This window comes from Mytilus californianus, unplaced genomic scaffold (assembly GCF_021869535.1).
Source record: "Mytilus californianus isolate M0D057914Y unplaced genomic scaffold, xbMytCali1.0.p SCAF_8, whole genome shotgun sequence".
Lineage (NCBI taxonomy): Eukaryota > Metazoa > Mollusca > Bivalvia > Mytilida > Mytilidae > Mytilus > Mytilus californianus.
In genome coordinates, this window is record NW_026262734.1 from 97,186,428 (window position 1) to 97,194,101 (window position 7,674).

The following is a 7,674-nucleotide window of genomic DNA, read 5'->3' on the forward strand; positions in this document are numbered from 1 at the left end:
ATAAAATCATAGGTTCTGACAATATTGATCAAAACAAGATGGTATGAAACTTGATTTACCACTTGTACTTTGACATTTCTTTAATTTATCAACTGCTGAGGTGTTTTTTTTCCTGTTCACCAATACATGTAATGCCCACTTTTACTTGCAGCATATTTATGACTTCTTGTATTACTGTTACTTTCTGAGAACATCAGATCTTTAACTGAATAATTGAATAATTATTTCAACTGCCTTAAATGATCTCCATTGAATTGTCATAGATGTCTTTCCTCCTTCAACGGATATGACTTATAACTAGTAACACAGCGGGTGTCTTGCAAGAAGCAGGAACTGCTCATCCTTCCGGAACACCTGAATTCACCCCCAGTTTTTAGGGTTTCGTGCTGTTCGTTGATGTGTGTACTTTTTAGTTTTTTGTGTTATATGTTGGTTGTCTGTGTCTCCGTCGTTTTGGTGTTCTCATTTTTGTTCTTGGCACTTTGTATATAAATAAGATGTGGTATGAGTGCCAATGAGACAACTCCTTTAAGTGTACTCCTGTAACATTATCAGCTGACAGGCTAAGCTTTTTAGTGTCAATGTAATATTGGAAGAGCTGGACAAAACTTCCGCTGGCAAACGATATTGCAGTTGAAGGCAACACTTCTCCTCCTTCTGCGTCCTTTATTCTAACAACGAAAATCGTCATGATCTTGTGAATAATCGTCCTAGACTTTGATAAGAAATCTATGTTAATGTTCGAAACTGTTTAAAGGGTCGCGATTTGACGTTGACTAAACCGCTCTGGCGATCGCTTTTATTTTTTTAATGTTTACAAAAAACCAGCGCGGGAAATAGACACGATTATTTTTCCGGATGCGGGAATATTTAAAAATATTTTTTTTCCGTTTAGAAAAAAATATGTGCGGGCGGGTCCGTCGAACAAGGAATTAAATTGGCGTTGTCCAAGACTTAGATCTTAGACCGCAGATTAAGACCGCAGATTAAGCCAACATTTGTGATTACAATGCTGCGCTATCGAACGGTAGATAAAAGTCACGCCCATTCCGACTACATCATTCTTGACTAATGGAATGGATGGCAGCACTTGAACTCTCTTCAGTGAGGAGGTGTAACAATGGTTACGTCTAGTGTTTGCAAATTTCGTCAAGCAGAAACCGAAAATATGCGTTGACATTCCAACATTTGCGCTAGAAACATACCCAGGAACTTCAGTTAGTTGATTGAGAATATTGAAATTGTCACTAAATATCGTCCTATGTTTTGGGGGTAAAGACTTGTTGCACAATCAGCACGTGGCAATTGTTTTTTTTATACATTTTTTACATTTATACGCGATCATCTTAAAGGGGCGTTTTGATTGGTTGCAGCCAGTTACAACTGCAACCAATGGAAATCATTACCTTGTGGATCCGAAATTGTATCTAATCAGACAAGGGTAGAGAGGAGGGGACTAGATCCTTGGCTAGCGAAGATGCCAAAAGACGAGCAACAGTTCAAAATACGCAAAATAATATAGAAAACACCAAAAGATTGAGCAAAACGATATTCACAAGATCAGGGGGGAAAAGGAGGGGGAGGAGGCTTGTATTTCTCATGACAAGGGAAAGTCAGATGATAACTCGATTATGGCATTTACAGAAAACGGAACGAGATCATGGCTACGACAGAATTAACTTATTCGAGGTAATCTGCGGCACAGGTATAATATTACTGTCAACCAAATCATCGTGTCTTCCGTTCAATTTTTGAAGAGATGACCAACTTTCCCGTTAAGACCTTAATGATTTTGCTCATTGTTGAAGACCGTAAGGTGACCTTTAGTTGTTAAATCCTCGTCCTTTGTTCTTTAGTTGATATTTGTCTCATTGGGTCAATCATACCATCTCCTATTTTTATACTTTAGTTAACGCATATAAAAAAAAACCAAAATAAATATAAAAATAGAAGATGTAATAAGATTGCCAAAGAGACGACTTTCCACAAGAGACAAAATGACGTAGAAGTTAGCAAAGCATTTTCCAGGAACAATCCTTTTGAAGGACTATGATTTGATGATTGACTGTCATATTCCTAAATTTTGACAATTGTAAACGTATAAAGCGATTGGTTAAACCAGGTTACAAGCCACAACAAACCTCAGACTTGTATACAAGTTTATTTTAGTTACAGTTAATCGTGAATCTTAGGGTTGACGTCCTACGATTTTGGTCGGACGTGACTGTATACTAAAACAAAGAACTTTTAAGGTCTCATACTTCATACTTCCAACTTTAAAATGGGAAATTTTCACTGATTTTGTGATCAAAATGAAATCACGAAAATGTTTCCCCATGTAAATTTGATCTTCAAAGGAAAAGTAAATCAAATCCTATAGAAGAAAAGCGCAAAAAAGAAATTTGCGAACCGGTTTTGCGATTGAAATTTCAAAACTAAAGCTTCGCGAATATCAACCACTAATATGTTTACTCCAACATCCATAATCTGACGGCAGGTGCACATGATTGTGTTTATGACGTTATTTCAATTTCCAGTTGATCCTACAGGTCTGACGGGACGATAGTTTGTTTTACTAACAGCACTCGAACGGAGACCCCTCAATCGAAAATGTTGCAAAGGTTCTTTTATGTGCAAACATGCAGATATAATTCTTTTGTCGTCTTGTCATATTTCATATATAAAGAAATAACAGTAATGACGTTGTGTTGTTCAATGCATTTCGCTTCAGTCATTTAGAAAGTTGAAAAAATTACATGTAGACGATAACAAACCAATTGCACCTAAAGGTAAATCAGAAAACCAAAGAACAATACGTGAACGAGAAAATGAGACGCAGTAAATAAATTGTTAAGGAAAAATAAGAATAGCTTAAAGAATATAAACTACAGCAACAACATGTAAATGGAATTAGTTAACATAGGAGGGACAAGACAACCTGTTATGTATTCTACGTCGTCTATTACGGGTCAAACTAGGTACAATCTGATTAAAAAGTTCCATAACAAAAATACCGAACTCCAAGGTAAATTCTAACGCAAGGTCCCTTATCAAATGGCAAAATCAAAAGCTCAAACACATCAAACGAATGGAAAACTACTGTCACATTCCTGACTTGGTACATGCAGGCATTTTCTTATGTAGAAAATTGTGGATTAAACCAGGTTTTATAGCTAGCTAAACCTCTCACTCGTATGACAGTCGCATATTAAAATACTGTTCCTGTGTCAAGTAGTGTCAAGTCTGTTCTACCCTCAATGTTTAAAGACCTTTCTGGTTTTATCGTAATGATATACATATCAAAATTTTTTTAGGTAGGAATTTCATTGGCTGATGTAATAATTTCTAGAACAGACTATATATATATATAGAACGTCGTGTTGTCAGATCCTTTTAAGCAAAGCGTGAAACAGTATCTGTATCTTAATCAGATTGAAATAGGTATTGTTGGAATCTACACAGGTGGCAATACAAGCAAATTGACCTAAGTTTAGAAAAATGACATTTTATGTATATACTTTTTAAATAAATATAGTATACAATTTTCGCTCCTGTTGACACAGTTAATGAATTTCCAATTTGTAGATTTTGATGAAAACGATTTTTCTTGTATCAGTTTTGATCTTTATAAGCATAAAATTCGGCTTGTAATTGCTATTTTATCGAATATGACGAATACTATCACGTACGAGTTTTACTTTAGTCAAATGTATTTTATACAGTTGGAGATGTACTAAGCCGACATTTGAAATGTAAATCAGTTGAACCGAGTTGTAACTGATCATATCATCTGTACAATATCCACAGATTCGGTTCTTGATTTCAATGATACACTTAAGTTGTCAAATTTCATCATATATCTAATCCAAGGGATTGACATGGGTATAGACGTAATATGGTCACCTGGAATTCTCCAGTTTAGCAGATTAAACTCTAATTGCTTAAGAGGCTGTTTGGTTGTGCAGGGTTTCTGAATATATGCAGTAGTTCAGAATGGTGATGTTAAATCCATTGCTTTGATGCTTTATTTTCAAAGTGATTGCCACACTCAATGAACGCTTAAAAGAGTCCTTGCAACATCTCTTTGAAGGCTCCGTAGTTGGCTTGTTGAAAGGCAAAATATTTTCTCGTCCTAATGACTTGTGAAATATCTGCCACTGGATGTCAACAATTTCAAGGTATCAATTCATAAATTATGAAACCTACAGTAAACAGTTTAATTGCAACTTTGAATGTTTCAAAACATTTAAATGATAATTTATCGACAGCACTCCTCTCTTTTCAAGATACAAATTAAAATGTTTATCAACTTTTAAACGAATATAAACATAATAGTCTGACGCATGTGTGATGTTGTTTCTGTTGTGGTAAACGAAAAAAGGCTGATCAGTTTAATACAAACAAGTTTGTTGATTGTCAACGAAATATTGCTGATTGAAGTTAACCACATTTTTGTCGGGCGATTTTAAGCTTGGCGTATGTTATAAACACAATCATGTGTATTGTTGGGGAGATTTATTATATCTAATCGTATTTTGGTTGTTTTGTTATGGTTTTTTAGAAATCAAGGTGTCGTGTACCCAACATCTTCTTTTATATAAATGATTTAAAGATTCATGAATATACACAGACACAGCAAATAGTTTTGTTTAAGTTGTAGATTGAAATATCAAAGTTGAAAAACTATTATATTTGGTTGCTTAATTTTTCAAACTGCAGAAAAATTATTTAACCTCATAACTTCGATCGAAAACCTCTTTAGCAGCAATTCAAATAAATCGGTCAAATGTGTTCAATAGTGCTGAAAGTGGTGTTAAACACAAAAAAATCAATCAATCAATCAATCAATCATTTAATCAAATGATTTAAATGTCAATGAATACATTTTTCTAACAGAAACAGCAAATAGTTTTGTTGATCGATGTTGTCAATTGAAATACTAAAGTTTTAAAAAGATATTTGGTTACCGCAATTTCCAAGCTACAGAGAAATTATTTATCCTCATAACTTAAATTAAGATCAGACACGGAATTTGTGTTAGCAGGATCGAAAACCTTTTTAGCAGCAATTCAAATAAATCAGTCAAAGGTGGTTATTTCGCCCACCAGCATCGTCCCTGATAAAACTATTTAGCGTGAAAATTCTGTCAAGGTTAGAAGTACTTGCCCTTATCTTAGGACGTCTAAACTTACCCCAATCCTGTGCTATTTTTGGCATATAAATACTTACCATACCACCCTTGATACTAATGTACATATAAAATAACATAATATGTTATATTTCCATTCCATAAAGTGATTTATTTGATTATTATTGACTTGGTTCCAACATTAGCTTTGATCTGATGCCCGATTATTGCGGTGTATATATCATTAAGATTATGGTCTACTTTACTTTTAGAGTGATTTAAGATTAACCTTGCCAGCCACGCAATGACTACTGTTCCAAGATTTTTGCTAACGATAATACTAGAATGTCAATAAGACCAACATTGTCAGACATGTGATCAAATCCGTTCCAAAATTATTTGCTAATGATACAAGAATGTAAAAAAAATGCTTTGATTGTTACTAATAATATGAATAACAAGAATCACTAATTTGGTAAATATATACTAATATACATAAATTAAGAAGATGTGGTATGATTGCCAATGACACAATTATGCACAAGAGTTCAAATGGCGTGGATGTAAGCAACGACATGTCACCGTATGACCTTCAACAAAATGTCGACTGATGAGAGAAAAAATTGCATTACTTGGTTATTCTTTCAAATCACTTGTTATTATATCGACACAGTTACATAGATATCATATCATTTACGGGAAAAGCACAGTTTCATTGAGACTCTTAATCATTATATCTATTTTCAATAGGATTATATGACTTTCAACGAAAATTTGACAACGAAATGAACAAAGTTGACAGAATGTGAAGACAATGTAATAGACATCTTTCAAATTTAGCGTAACTCAAAACAGAAGTGTTTATGTATAGCGACTTTTTTCATGTTTGATGAATTTCGAATTACAATGAACAAAATATTGGTTTTCAACTCAAAATTTCTCGATTCTTTCTAAGGTTCATTTTGAACTGTGAAAAGGACAGAGTCACACATCACATTCCTCACCTTCAAATTTGATAAGTCCTATAGTATGTGAAAAGGTTTCGTACCATAACGAATTTGTTGATGTGCCTTACCCTTAGACATTGTCAAATGCAATAATCATCGGTACGTATAAATTCTGGAATATAGAAATCCTGATAGAAAACGCAAGCTTTGATATATTATACGGTATTAATGACTAATGAATAGTTACATTACATGTATGTTTCATACAAACCTGTATTTTTGATTGGCTGACAACTGTCGCAAGACATTCCAAACTTATCTCATTTCTCAATAAAATGCAAAATTTATGACTGCACGTACTTCCCAAGGCAACGTTACAACACTACACAGAAAAAAAACAAACGAAAAGCTTGATATAACACTGCATGAAAGTATTAATTTAAGGTATCAATAAACTACTTAAAAATCAGTCTTAATTTCCGAGTTTATTTTTTTTCTGGTAGTTTATAGTTCAAGTAAACGCAATGTTTAATAGTAGTTTACAAATAGTTTACTGGACGCAGTAAGTTCATGAATTGACACCTGATTTACTGTCCAGTAATTTTCGAATTTAACAAAGTTTAATATACATACAACATCAAATTTAATGTAGAGAAAATCTGTAAAACATGATTTACTACAAATTAAAGTCAATAATATTCCAAACGGTAAGCTGTTTACTGTGGTTTTAAATCTGATTCAACATCGAGTTACAAATTTAATACAACGATAAACTTTCATTTAATGCAAATTGAAATCAAATTCAACTTCAAGTTTAAAGATTTAATGTGTGAAATAACTTGATTTACTTCAAATTTAAACTCATTTTGACTCCATTTACTATCGAAAATCTTTGTAATCTCCGTGTTTGGTGCACCAAATATATGCCAATTGACCTGCAAATTCACGACAGAAAACAGTATATATTTGCAGCTTTCATCCACATATGACCAGTAACAGTTCTTACAATCGAACCCTATTATAATGCAAGATATATTTGTTTATACAAACATACTTCAGTATAACAAACAAAGCCATAATTGTACACCCTAAGTTGCCACAACCCATAATTCGAATTAAACACTCATGATTGCCTCAAAATATAAGATATTACAGTGAGAGGAGCAACTGGAAATTCATAAAAAAAAGCTGCCCGTAATGGAGATCTAGACTATGGCGAAATCCTGAATAAAAAAAAAACAATTATCTAGAATCTTAGCTAAATTTATTCATTATTTTCAATTTACAAATACATGACAAATTAAAGTACTAACATTCCGTTCTATAATAATTTAAAAAAAACATCTACATACATAACAAAATTATAAAACTCTAATTTTGTGCATTTTTGTTTGTTTTTGCTAAAGCTGTTTTTAAGGAACAAAAACATATCAACTTCATGATGTAAAAGGACTGAGTATTTAAATATAATAAGCAGTAACATATTTGCAGAATCCTTTTTGTTGTGGTTGTTTTGATTGTCTTACCTAATTACAACTAACAACTATTTTAATAGAAAGAGTTATTTCCCTTTGAATACAAAGATTCGAGCTGAATAAT